Here is a 14,220-nt window from a genome sequence, read left to right as displayed (position 1 = left end):
TGTTATGGAGTGTGTATGGCAGTGACAGGACAACTTTAATTGTCATTTTTGGCTTCCACCTTGCCTGAGACAAGATCTCTTGATTTGTTGCTGCATATGCCAGGTTAGCTGAGTTTGAATTCATGGAGTCTCCTGTCTTCACTTGTATCTCACAGTAGGAGCTCTGGGACTGTACATGTATGCCACCGCATTTGGCTTTATGTGAATTCTGGGGATCTGAACTCAGGTCCTCACATTTATACAGCAAGCACTTTATCTACTGAGCCATCTCTCCAACTTGGGGAAAATATAAAGCTTCCTCCTATTAATTATGAACAAAAGTAAGTGATGTTTCTATCACGAGTCATTGACTCCCCTAGTCAGCCCAGGGCCACCTTTAGCTCTTAGAGGACTTTTGCCCAAAGTGGGAAGAGGAGTCCTTCTGTTGAGAGGAGTTACTGACTCTTGGCCTGGAGCGGAGCTGGTGGTGGGTTGTGGTGACTCCATCTTCAGAGGTGTAAAATAGGGAGCCACTGTGGTGAAATGATTTGTCTGAAGTGGAAGAGGCAGGATTTGAAACTGAGTTGCTCCATCTTAGTCTTGAGTAGTTTTCCTTAAAATCCCACAGTGATTTAAATACCACCCTCTCAAAGGACAACTGTAAGTTTCCCAGTCAGGTGGACCAGACTGCCAAGGTAGAAAGGTGGAGGGGGAGAGATAAAGCAGGGACAGTGATGCTGTGTAACAGTTCTTCCATGTAGAAACATCCCATCCAGGGCAAAGCTTCTTCAGAGTCAGGAAGTTCTAAAGGGAAGTTCCTCAACACTAAGGGAACAAACAATTCACAAGTCTCAGGAAGTCCCTAAGTCTCACTAGATTTGCAAGGTCTTTCTATTTCTATCTTTTTTTTTATTTCCCCTCCCACTCTTTTTATCTTTAATAATAAGGACTGCTGAGGGGAGAGACTCTTAGAGCTGTGAACTGTCTGTAAGTTTTGCAGAGAGCTCTGGGGTTTCAGCTTTTCTGAGTTATCATTATTCATGTTGGGGAGGGTTTTCACTTTTGAGTCAGTCACACTCCTGCAAGGAACGCTTTATGTACACTACTCATTAGTTCACCAAGTTGTACTTCAGTGTAAGATTGTTACTTTGGTCTGTCTCTGGCTCCTTATCTGGAGTGTGTAGACATTTGTTCATGACTCCCAAGGAATACTGTCACTCAACCCCCAATCCCTGTGTTATAGATTTCTATGGAAATATTTTATTCCTAACAGTGTGGAAACTCTAGGCAAAGGGGAAGGGTTAATTATAACAGTAAACAATCTTAATAATAAACATCCAACAATTCAGTTGATGAACACCTATTTTGCATAAAATAATCCAGGTAACTTTGCATTAATTTCAGAAGAAAAATACTTATATTAAAAATGAGAGCACTAAGTCTCAGAGAGAATACGGATCAAGTCCACAGTCACTCAGCTGGTGAGTGACAGCAATGACTAGTGCAGTATTTCAACATAATCCCACTGCAGTGTGAGCTCAACCGATGGGTAAAACCATCTTCTTAGTGTGCCTGCTCTCTCTCCAGAGATCATGGGCATGATTCTGGATCAGAGGGGAAGCTAGTTCACCTGAAGCACATTGGGACATGATGTAGCCCGCTGAATGGAGACCATTCTTACCCATTCCACCCACACTGAGTGTTCCTGTTCACTAGGCATCCCAGGTAGGCAGTGGAATTCTACTCATGAGTAAGATGTTGCTGGTGGTTTTATGACTTATCCAGCATTTCTCCATGTCTCCCTTTGCTGACACCCAGTCTCTCCAGAGAACCTCGTCACTTACATGTTTCCCTAAGTAGCTATGCGAGACACAATCTGGGTACAAGGAGGAGATGGAATTGCTACGTCCCTTTTTTGTGCCCCCAATATGGCCTCACCCTTCCCCCACTGGTTCCCCTAGCAGATTTAGGAGTGCCCATAGCAGAATTCCTGGACAGCAGTGGGTTTACTCTCCGCTTGCACCCCATTTCTCCATTTACAGTCTTCCTATTTTTGACACAGAGTGAGAATCTGTAGGGCACTTCCCAAGAGCAGGGCCCTTTCCTGGCTTTGGGAAGGGTCAGGGCATTAGACTGGAAGGTTTTCTTATTATTTTTTCCCAAGGAAGTGGAATTCAAATAGGAACCACATGTCCAGTTTCTCTGAGCTACGGAGCAAGGCTAGAACATGGTCTCCAGCAGCTGGCTCTCCATGCAGAGCTCTGCTGTCTCTCTGTTAGCTTGGCTTTACTCTTTCCCCAATGAGAAGCCAGAGGCACGTCCTGTTCTGTGCAAGAACTCCCTGCTGGTGATCAGATGGTGCAGCAAGATGTCCAGGGATGCATGTGTGTGTGTGTGTGTGTGTGTGTGTGTGTGTGCTAGGAGATATGTGTCCATATATATGTGTGTATATATGTATATATGTATAGGGCGCATATATATGTATGTTACACATATAACATGTGCATACATGTATATAAACATATATGTTATATAGACATTTGTAATTGAGGCCATCTTGGTAGGCTGAGGCCATGTTATTATTTTGATATAAAGTGAGTCCTCCACCCAAGGCTCGTATGTTGAAAACTTGTTACCTAGCCGGTGTATTCAAACCCTGAGAGGGTATTGGATCATGGGGCTCTACCTTCAGAAATGGACTCACCCTTTGGTTGGGTCATAATCTGATAGCAACCGAGGGGAGCAGTGGGAGGGAGGCCTGGTTGGAGGAAGTAGTAAGTGGGATGTGCTTTTGAAGGCTGTCTTGTCCCTGGTCCAATCTTGTCTTGTTCTTTGTTTCTGGGATACTATGAGGGCAAGCAGCTTTCTGCTGTCTCACACTCCCATCAGGATGGGTCTCCCAGCACAGTCTAAAAGCAGTGAATCCAGGAGATCATGAATGTATGTATGACATAGGCATGGCTCTCTTGTTCTCCATTAAACATTTTTATTTTAATCAATTTCTTTTTAAAATTTCACTACAAGTATGTGTTATATTTTGAGTATACTATCTTGTTTCCCGTATCTTCCCTTTCCCTACCACCTGTGGTGGTTTGAATAGGAATGGCCCCCATAGATTCATGTGTTTGAATGCTCGGCCCACAGGGAGTAGCATTATTATGAGTTGTGGCCTTGTTGAAGTAGGCGTGGCTTTGTTGGAGGAAGTGCATCACTGTAGGGGCGGACTCTGAGGTCTGATATGCTTAAGCTATGCCCAGTATGGCACACAGTCTCCTTCTGCTTCCTGTAGATCAAGATGTAGAACATTCAGTTCCTTTTCCCACACCATGTCTGCCTGCATGCTGCCATGTCCCACCATGATGATAATGAACCAACTTCTGAGACTGTAAGCCACTCCATGAAATGTTTTCCTTTATATGAGTTGCCACAGTCATGGCGTACTTCACGGCAATAGAAACTCTGACTAAGATGCCACCATTTGTCCATATGTGTCTCACTTTTACTCCATGTCATGTATACATACACAACGGTGTATCAATATAAGATCTAGGGATCACGAATGAAAAAACATATATTGATCTTCTGGGACTGGCTTAATTTGCTTCATATGGTTGCTTTTATGTGTATCCATTTTTCTTCAAATGATGTAGCTTTATTTTTCCTTGTGGCTGCAAAAATTCCGTTGTGTATATATGATCCATTTTCTTTCTTTTTACAGATTTGTTTATTTTTGTTTTATGTGTATGAGTGTCTTGCCCATATGTGTATATGGGCATCACATGTGTGCCCAGAGCCACTGGAGGTCAGAAAAAGCATTGGATCTTCTGGAACTGGAGTTATGGATGTTTGTGACTTGCCATGTCGGTGCTGGGTATCAAACACGGGCCCCCTGGAAGAACAGTCAGTGATCTTAACCGCCGGACCATCTGTCCAGTCCCTACCCAATTTTCTTTACCCTTTCCTCAGCTGTTGGACACCTAGGTTGGTTCCATAACTTAGCTATTGTGACTGGTACTGTAATGAGCCTTAATGTGCAAATGTATCTGAGACATGGATTGTAGCACAGTGCCTGGTCCATAGAAACTGTTTCATACATGCTTGGCACACAGATGAATAAACTGCCGAGGGTCCTGTGCCCAAGAGCAATCCAGGAGGTGACAGACAGGCTTCTTCTCACAAGCCTTTTATTCTCCCCACATCCTTAAACACAGCTCAAGCTGGCCTTGAGATGGGTCGAGAATTCTACGTTTTGCAGTTGCTAATGCTGAGGACTCTTGCCTTAACTGGCACAATACAATGCCCACATTCATTGACTGGGTTTTCCTTTCTGATGAACAGCTCTGGAAATAGACAGAACACTCAAAGTGTGAGTTTTTAACGATGAGTGAATTAAAACTGTCCTTTCCTGTGGTTCCTAGGATAAGACCCTAAGCCTCTTCTCTTCACTGGATCTTCAAAGAGGATGGGACAGAAGGGGGAGGGGGAAGAGGTACTGGGGTGACAAAGTGTCTGAGCCCTCTCCCTGCCTCTGTGCTGGTCACAGTGCAGCTGGAGGCTAATGTCACTCTCAGAACCCCCTCTGAGACCAGGTTTTGGTCTCTGTAGGCAGCAGGGGATGACATCTCTTCTTTTCCTGGCCTGTGTTGGGGGTGAAGCTGCTTCTGCTTCGGCTTGAGGAAGGTAGGTGCCTCTTTCTGCCAGTCATTGAGCAGATGCCCAGGGGAGCCTCTGAGATGGTATCAGCCTCGTCAGGGACAGAAAGTCAGAGGGCTCACTGGGCCATACAACTAGGGTTTTAACTTGATCTGTTCATCATCCTCTAACCCAAGATCCTTCCTATGCAGAAGAAACAGAGGTCCAGGGAAGGTGCAACATTCCCGCTTAGGCTCTGACTCCACCATCAGCATCTCCGTCTCGGGATGGAATATTCCCATGAACTGTGAAGTGTTTCCAGAGGAAGGCCAGAATCCACATGGCTCCTTTTGCCACTCAGGTCCTGGTAAATGGCAAAGGAAAGGGAGAGACAGGACCATCAGCCTTGCTACATCCACAGACCTGTCCTTCATCTCCCCATATACTGGCCATTTTGCTGTTGCCTTGGAAACGACACACATGTGTCAGAGAAGAGGATGCAGAAAACAAGGTGGGCCTGTGCAGTATGGGTGCCCAGGGGAGGCTTTTACCTACAAGGAGAAGTGGATAAGTAGTAAGTGCCACCCACATCCCCTGCACTCTGCCTCGCCACTACCATGGTTCAAAGCCCATGATGTCCTGAGACATGTTTAGAGGAGAGGCAGAGGGCTCAGAGGCCTTTCCCTCAGCTGTTCTGGCAACAGGGCCCCTCCCTTTCCTTTGTCAGGAGCCTGGCTGCCTCTGTGAATTGTGTCTGGGAGGAAATGAGATCCTCCTTCTACCAGGCCATTTGCTGGCTTCCTGAACCACTGAGAGTGCTGGGGGAAGGAGGGCATGAATATTTTATAAAAGGCCATAAAACATAATTTGTTCCTCTGAGTGAATTAGAAACTGTAGTTAAAAAAGAGAGAAGTTACCATCCTTTGGCCAGGAGTTTTGCATTATTTAACCCCAGCTATTTCATTATATCCCTAATGCAGGTGGACCAGACACTAAAATCACACCCTGTGCCTTGGAGGAAGGAAAACAGCAGTTCAGAGCCCCCCAAACAGACACCCTGTCTCACTGGGCAAGGGATCCAGGGCTCTCTTCCTGTAGCAGCTTACACGAGTGGCATGTCCCAACTATAGGGGAGTCAGAGGCAAGTAGAGGGCCTTCTCTGTGCAGGTCTATTTGCACCAAGGAGGAGAATGAGAGAGAGTTCTGATAGAGTCTCTTCTGTTGGATGCTGCCAAAGCTCACACTTCCTGCTCTGTGGAAGCAGCTCTTTCAATCCCCAAGACTAAGAGGGGAATGAAGCCGAGAATAGAACAGTCTCAAAGTGGCCTTCAGGCATCACTGTCTAATCCTGCATCCTTGTTGAGAACCTGCCTTCCAGGTAATGTCTCGGAGACCCTGCCCTTCCCACTCTATTTTGAGGACCATCTGTCTTCTTCAGCACACCCCTCTTTTGATTTCCTCTCTTGTACAATGTGTAGGCCTCCCCATGTTCCTGACTGAGCGAAAATAAGCTTTCTTTGTTTTGATGCAAAGCAATTTAACTTCTGTCTTAGGCTGCCCATCACAGCATACCCTAGGCCTTTCTATTCCTAACCGTAAAGCATTTTAATTTGTTGTCAAAACTAAAAGGACTGTCTGCCTCATCTAGCAAATTAAACAGTAGAAACAATAGATAGGACGTATAATTTAGCTGCATCAAAGGTTCAGCATCCATCTCTTCTGGACCCTATTCAACAAATGTATACTTCAAGACATCAATTTAAAAGAAGCAGGAAAATATGTTCTTGATCCTTCCAGAAATAGCCAGAGTGACAACTTTGTTGATTTTCAGTAACTGGACAGACTGCTCATTATCCTTCCCCCATGTCTGCTAACAGTGCAATATTTACGATCACATGTTTATGCTTTGTCCAACTTGTTTTCTCTTTACCACCTGCCCTTCCATCTCCACACACACACAGACACACAAACAGACATACACACATGCATGTGCACAGACATATATGCACACACAGACATATAAGCAGACACCCACCACACACACACACACACACACACACACACACACTTTTTGAATTCACTCTTTTACCCCCAGGGCCTGTGGCAGAATTTGTATCACCAGTTTCCATTCTCTGCCCTCCCTGCAGCGGCCACCTGACTCCTCCATCTCTTGGATACTGCATTTATTTTCTGTCCCTCACAGCTACTCACAAGCTACAGTTCATTGAGTATCTGCTAAGTGAAGGGTGCTTTTCTCTGATCTGCCACCTTGACCAGGAAGCACTTACTATTTATAACTTGCTGAGTTTTGTAGTCCGGATACAGAGGCAGTAAAGAAATCTGGATTCCCATCACCATAGCCCCCTAACTAGGGGAATTTGTATTCTCATTTCAAATCCCTACCTTGGCATCATCAAATAGTGCAGCTGTAAAAGGTAATGATCATGACCTCTCTTAGAGCTTGGTGTTTGCGATCTCGGTCTTAAATTGTGTTTTCCGAAACACACATCTCTCAAAATGTAAGGTTTCCAGGGTTAAATTCTTTTGGAAACTATTATCTTAAGTAATGTTCAGGTACAGCAGGGCATGCAATCCTCTGCATTCGGGAGAACGAGGCAGGAGGATCACTGTGAGTTTCAGGCCAGCCTGGGCTATATAGTGAGGTTCAGACCAGTCTGGCCTATGTAGTGAATTTCAGGCCAGCCTGGGCTACTATTTCAAAACCAAAACAAATTCTAAGGAATAATATAAACCTTTATTACTTTAATGTTTACTGAGGCCTCTATTTGGCATACAGGAGTTCTAAATTTTTACTTGTTGATGTTATTGGTGGTGTGTGTGCAAACATGCATCAGCATGATATATAATAGTACAATTGCAGATAGCAAGTTTGGAAGGTGATGAACAGACCTTCTGACATGGGCTCCACATTGCTAGTTGTATTTGATGATGTCTTGTGCCCTGAGAAATTGTCTTCTTTGTACTTCTGTTTCCTCAGTTTTAAAAGGCCAGGAAAAATCACTAGCTCCCAGCTTTTAACAAAGTGTACAGAACACAGTCACAGTAAGAACTCTTTAAATGCCTGCAAGCAGTGCTGACCACCTCTAATACATACTTACTGAAAGGTTAATGGAGAAAAGGGACTTACAACATGCAGGCTTAGCCAGGCCCATGGCGCCATTGGAGATATCAGATGGGACATCAGAATGAGATGCCAGGCTGTTGCTGCCTCAGTGATTTGGTTCGGTCAGAGAATGAACAAAGAGAAGAAAGAATTGCAGACCAGCCCCATATAAACACACACGGGACTCTCCACAGAATGCTGTGGAAGGAGAGAAAAGAAGCAACAATGAGAACGAACATCACCAAAGTTACGCTTTTGAAACGAAGTCCATGATCTCATTAAAGAATTGCAATTCTCTTCCTTAGTGATAGAAGGCAGAACATTTATCACCCCGTCTCTGCGTCTTACAAGGAGGAACTCAGCTAAGCAGGTTGGTCAGCAAAGACTAGGCTGTGCTGCATGCAGTAATACACAGCTTGGAAGTCTCACTGGGCTACGCTAAAGGAGTATTTATTGCTCAGACTCTCTATCCATCCCTGGTACTCTTGTGGCTCTGCTCTCTCAGTCTAGGTCACAGGCTCATGGGGCTGTCAACTCTTCAAGTGCAAGATTATTGATTGGGTGGTGGGTGGGGAGATCTCTGGCCACTCAATGATGCCAGTCAGATTTGATCCATGGTATAACTTGGTCTTTTCAAGATCAGAAAGAGCACATCATACTGTGTGCTCATGAGGCAGTGAGCTAGAAATCCTTCAAAAACAGCAGAAATGACCACCAAGGTCATGCAGTGTTTGGCTCACACACAGGGAAATGCGCTAATTCCTAAAGGTCTACATAACCCCAGCATCAACTCACGGAGCAGCAGGCATTTTTCTTAGAGAGTAACATGTTCTGAACTCTATTTTGGTTATGGGCATGAAAGCCCCCTGAGTTAAAGCCTCAGGACCCTGTAATATCTACTGTCTGTTCACTCACAATAAGGTGACTGCAGTCAATATTGTCACTGGGAGGACAGAGAAGGAGGATGAGAAGCAGTGATTGGTTCATCATGAGATGTCACGTAGATGCCTAGTGAGGTCCTCAGCCTACTCTTCTCTGGTCTTTGACTGCTCCCTGTAAAGACTCTCCTTTCTGCTAACTCCCCTGGCCATAGTTGATAGGCGATGGAGGTGACATCTTCCTTGGGGACTGAACAGCTTCCTCAGCCTGCTTATTGTCTGTCCATCTACATTGAGGGTCCTGGAGGTTCTGAGTAGTCCTGAAAAGTCCAGGTCATGGTTCCTCTGGTAGAACAACTGTGTTATGGTTTGGATCATAAATTCCTCCCAACATTCTTGGTTGCCAGTGTGGGTAGGGGGATGGGGGAGTGGGTGGGATCTTTAAGAGGTGGAGCCTGATGGGAGGAAGTCAGGTCATTGGGGTTGTGATGGATAATCTTGATTTTCAGTTTGATGGAGCTTGGAACCACCAGGAGGGAAACCCCTGGGTCTGTCTCTGAGAAGGAAGACCCGCCCTGAATAAGAGCAGCTCAATTTCATGGGCTGGAATTCTAGGCTGAATAGGAAACAGAGAGCGAGAAGAGTAGCAGAACTCATCTCTCCTTGCTTCCTGTCTGTGAACACAATGTGACCAGCACATCACTCTCCTGCCCCGAGCTCTCCTCACCATGATGAACTGCAACTTTAACTGTAAGCCAAAGCAAACCCGTCCTTCCCTAAGTTGCCTTTGCCAGGTATTTAGCCATAGCAGCAAAAAGTAAGCGAAAACGATGTTGGGCTCTGAGTTCTTCAGCTCTTTCCTGCATTCTTGGTGTTTGGGATGAAAGTCTCTACTACATGCTCCCACCATGATGTCTTGTGCCATTCTAGGCCCTAAATGAGACCATGTGACCATGGACTAGAACCTCTGAAGATACAACCCTGAGTAAACATTTCTTCCTTATATGTTGATTAGTTCAGTTATTTTGCCAAAATGATGGAAAGCCAAGTACTACAGACTGTCTGGAAGTCCTTTTAGGCTTTTCATTCTGTCACAGATACCCCAGTGACAATAGCTACATGTATGATACACATATGGATCTTCTCAATGCAAACAGAACAGTGCGTAATACCATACTATCAGTTTGTTCTAGGAGGTTCTCTCTCTCCTGTCTTTCTTTCTCATTTTCTTCCCTTCCTTTGGTCCCTCCCCCTATGTCACTATACCCAATTCAAAGGACTCACTCATAAATCTTGACTGTATAGATTGTTCTATCCTATCTTGTTTTATTCAGAGCTCTTATTCTAGGAAGCAAGTCTGAGACCTACCCAGCCCTTCTCATGCAAAGGCCCTTAAGTATTTGCTCATTTAATTGGGAGTAGAACAAGGGGCAGTCATCTTTGCCAGCCCTGACTTCCCCTTACACATTTCTGGACTCTATCTTGTCCACTTCATCTCTCTCTTTGGTTTTTTTTTTGAGACAGGTTTCTCTGTGTAACATCCCTGGCTGTCCTGGAACTCACTCTGTAGACCAGACTGGCTTCCAAATCACAGAAATCCACCTGCCTCTGCCTCCTAGTGCTGGGATTCAAGGGGTGCGCCACCATCACCTGGCTCCACTTTGTCTCTACTTGCTAACTGGACAGCGTGTTGCTGAGCTCATTAATTTGGCCCATTGCATTCTCCCTTGGAGTCAATAGTAGCCTCCAAATGCTATTAACAGTTTGTTTGTGAACCTCTTCCTAGATATGCACATTTTATCTGCCTTCTAAATTGCTATCTTTCCAACAAAACCCTTGAAACAGAGTGGCCAATTGTTAAAATCTGGCTATAGCTGCTTTCCACTCCCAGGCACTAACTTTTGAATCAACTTGGATAGACTCAATTATATAAAGATAACAGAGCAACCCTGAACAAGGAAGACTTGGAATAATCAGGGTTCTCTCTCTTTCAGGCTACTGTTGCTTTAGTTGGAGACATGAGGGGTGGTCTAGCTTCACATCCTCTCACTGTGGAATGCAAATGGCAGAGCAGCCACCCATTGTGCCTTGCAATGCTGGCATTGTGGCCAGACGAAAGAAAGCTCTCAGGGTGTGTGTGTGGAGCACTAATAATTAAATGTTTTGGTTCGGAAGTCACAACTACCCATTCTACTTATAAATCACCATCCAGACCCATTTGCCTGGTACTTCCCAGTCACAAGGACACTGCACTGGAGAGTACAAGATCTTACATTCCTAATCCTAGAGGGATGCAGAAAGCAGCATCCCTGCCCATCCCAGCAAGAAAATGAGAAGAAGAAGCTGGTTGCCAGCTTATGATGCTATCATGCTCCTTTGGGAACTTCTCTGAAAGATAGGGGTTTCTTGTGGATGGGTTTCTTGGCACAGAGAGCGCTTTCCGAAGGCTGTTGATTTGCAGGGTGCAGATGTCTAATGCATTCCTTTTCCAATATATATCTTCACTCTAGTGAGAACTGTTGAATTCTCGCTGGCAGATTCTCCAGCCCTAAGATCAACATCACCATCTGGCTATCGACACCCTCCTCCTCCTCCTCATTAAAAACCTTAACCACACAGTTCATTAGAAATTGTACCCACCTATGGGGTAGGCCTGTGCCCTTGCTTTTCCTTGGTGCACTTGCTCACAGGGAAAGTTGAAGGGAAAGGAAATAGTCACATGGTTTCCAACTACTAAATGAACGGGGAAGGGACATTAGGGCTAAGATTCACACCATCAAGTGGCCTTCAGATAGCTTGTGGGGCTAGTGGGTGCTAATGGAAGGAAATCACCCCCAATTAGGATATCTTTAATGCCACTGTTAGATGAGTTCTCTCTCTCTCTCTCTCTCTCTCTCTCTCTCTCTCTCTCTCTCTCTCTCTCTCTCCGTCTCTCTCTGTCTCTGTCTCTGTCTCTCTCTTTCTCTCTCTGTGTTGTATAATTATGAAGAGGGAATCAAAAAAAAACAAAACAACAAAAATTGTCTGTAAAGTATAGAATCATCCAACTGCCCATTCGTCCCCCTCTCCAGGCTTTCTAGGATCTGAAGCTTTCTCTTACCACTCCAGAAGAGAATGGATGGAAATGCTAGGAGGAAGCAGAAATGACCCAAGTCTTGGGGGAAGTTGAGAAGTTGTGAAAAAGGTAACAAGAAGAGGGAGGCGGGGCCTGTTGGCACGACTGTCTTGGGTCAGACGACTTCCACACAGTTCACGGTGCGCATCTGAAATGCAGGCATGGACCTTGCCTAGAGATGAAACAACAGGATGAGGAATACAGCGCCTGACTTTGACTCACTGTCCCTGCTTCCAACCAGCTCTGACTTATCTGCATTCCACAGTGGGAAGCTCAGGCATAGAAGATACTTCTGAGGGAGGGTGTGTATTCATGTACACCTGAGGCTCAGCAAGAACTGCCCTGACCACTAGGGGAGGGCAGGGTGAAGCAGCAGATGTCATTCAGAACAGCCATCCTCCTTCCTTGTGGGGAACTGTAGGGATCCTATGGTTGGGATAAAGTCAAATACTCAAGTTTACCTGTCCACAGAGAAAGGTAAAAATGAAGTAAAAAATAGAACATAAACACTGTTTATGATCTGTGTCCAAGCTAAGAAAATAAATAAATAAGACCCAGTTGTGATTCTAGTACAAGGTCGGGAGTTCAAGACCAGTATTGGCTACCTACATACTGAGTTCTCAGCCAGCTTGGGATACATAGTGACATCCTGTCTCACAACAACAAAAACAGAAGAAAAAAACCAGGGGTGACTCCTCACACTCATAATCCTAGCTTTTGGGAAGTGAATGTGTGTGTGTGTGGGATCAGGAGTTCATTACTATTCTTAGTTGCATAGTGCATTCAAGACAGGCCTGGGTTACATCAAACACTGAATAAACAATAGCAAAACTACAATAGAATGTAAATGATTATCAATTATGTGTCATGTTAGATGTGCCATCCTGTTTGGCACATACCTCCAAGTGTCTATGTTCTGTCTTCTAAAAGACTTTAGTGTCATAGATTTAGATATTCCTAAATTAAAAATTTGTAAATCATGTTTCTCATCTACGTTACAGACCCAAATCATCACTACCCCCCAGATGACTGCATTTGCATGCCTACTTTTCCTCTCCAATTTAACATTTCTAAATACAAGATCTTGCTTTCCTCACCTGGCTTATTCCCCCATCTTCCCAGTGTTACCTGACCACACTGTTGCTCTAACTAAGCCCTGGCATGTTCCTTGCTTATTTCTCATGGATGACCAGTTCCTGATGCTTCATCTCCTAAAGACACCCCTTTCCAGAATCTCTACCTACCTTGCTTACCCAGATTGCTTACTTTAGTCCAATTTAGCATCATCTTTTCTTCAGAATGCCATTCATTTCCTAGTCTTTTCACTTCTTCTTTTGTCCCTGTGGTGGTTTGAATGAGAATGGTCACCATATTTAAAGACTTGGTCCCCAGTTGGTGGAACTGTTTGGGGAGGATTAGGAGGTGTGGCCTTTTGGAAAAGGTATGTCACTGGGTATGGGCTTTGAGATGTCAAAAGCCCATGTCAGTCCCACTCCTTCTCTCTGCCTCCTTTCTGAGGATCAGATGTAAGCTCATAGCTACTGCTCCAGTGCCACGCCTGCCTAACTATTTCCACACTGCCCAATCTCATGAGCATGGATTCATCCTCTGGAACTGTAAACAAGCCCCTAATTAAATGCATTCTTTTAGAAGTTGCCTTGGTCATGCTGTTTCATCATCATGTAACAGAACAGTAACTAAGACAGTCCCTTGAGTTCTCTCCCATCTCATCCTTTGTGTGATCACATCTCTGCCACATGGGAACTGCCATTAGCTTCACAAAACCTAAGTCCCTCACTTTGCAAGATTTTACCCCTTGTTCCTTCTTCAATCTCTTTTACTTTTTTTCCTTGTATGGTCTATGTGAGTCTTCAATGCCCACAACCTGTCTAATCTTTTGCCCTTGTCTATCCAGAATGTTCTTTCTCTGCTGATTAATTTGGTGGATCCATTCTCCACTTTAAATTCTTACTAGAAATATTCCTTCTGCCAGGTGAACTGTAGTAGTTACCTTTACTATCACTGTGACAAAATACCTGACCAAAAAACAACATAAGAAAGGAAGGTTGGTGGGATGGTGGTGGTGCACACCTTTAATCCCAGTAGGCAGAGGCAGGTGGATCTCTGTGAGTTTGAGGCCAGCCTGGTCTTACAGAGTGAGCTCCAGGACAGCCAGGGATGTCACACAGGGAAACTATGTCTTGAAAAACAAACAAACACCCCATCCAACCAACAAATTCTGCAAATACCCTCTCACAGACATGACTAGAAGTATGTCTCACCAGTGACAGTTAAAATTACAATTAGTTAACCATTACAGAACCACATGCTTCAAAGTTCTGTCTTCTACATTCATTCCTGACATAGAATCCCATTTATTCTCTTTATTGTATAGTGTGTAAATATCTTCTTCATTGTGTGGTAAGAGTTCCTGGGTAGAATGGAATGAACTTACTGTTAACTGTTTAGCACCTAACACTATGGTGGCCACC

The 14,220-nt window shown here is 44.6% G+C and overlaps 1 long non-coding RNA gene across 2 annotated transcripts in view; it reads right to left on the bottom strand.

Annotated features, from left to right (window-relative positions):
* Positions 1 to 2,943: 2,943 nt before the first annotated feature.
* LOC121136734 overlaps positions 2,944 to 14,220 on the bottom strand; it is a 35,799-nt gene continuing 24,522 nt past the window's right edge. The window contains exons 1-3 of one of the 2 annotated variants that reach the window (XR_005873829.1): positions 11,714 to 12,078; positions 7,760 to 7,933; positions 2,944 to 4,975 (exon numbers count right to left, since the gene is read on the bottom strand). This is a non-coding gene — a long non-coding RNA (uncharacterized LOC121136734). Of the gene's footprint in view, positions 4,976 to 7,759; positions 7,934 to 11,713; positions 12,079 to 14,220 lie in introns of those variants that run through there. The other variant, XR_005873830.1, reaches the window with a different exon arrangement.

This window comes from Mesocricetus auratus, unplaced genomic scaffold, assembly GCF_017639785.1.
Source record: "Mesocricetus auratus isolate SY011 unplaced genomic scaffold, BCM_Maur_2.0 Super-Scaffold_100676, whole genome shotgun sequence".
NCBI lineage: Eukaryota > Metazoa > Chordata > Mammalia > Rodentia > Cricetidae > Mesocricetus > Mesocricetus auratus.
Note: the sequence above shows the minus strand (reverse complement) of the source record. Positions and strands in the feature narration are given on the sequence as shown.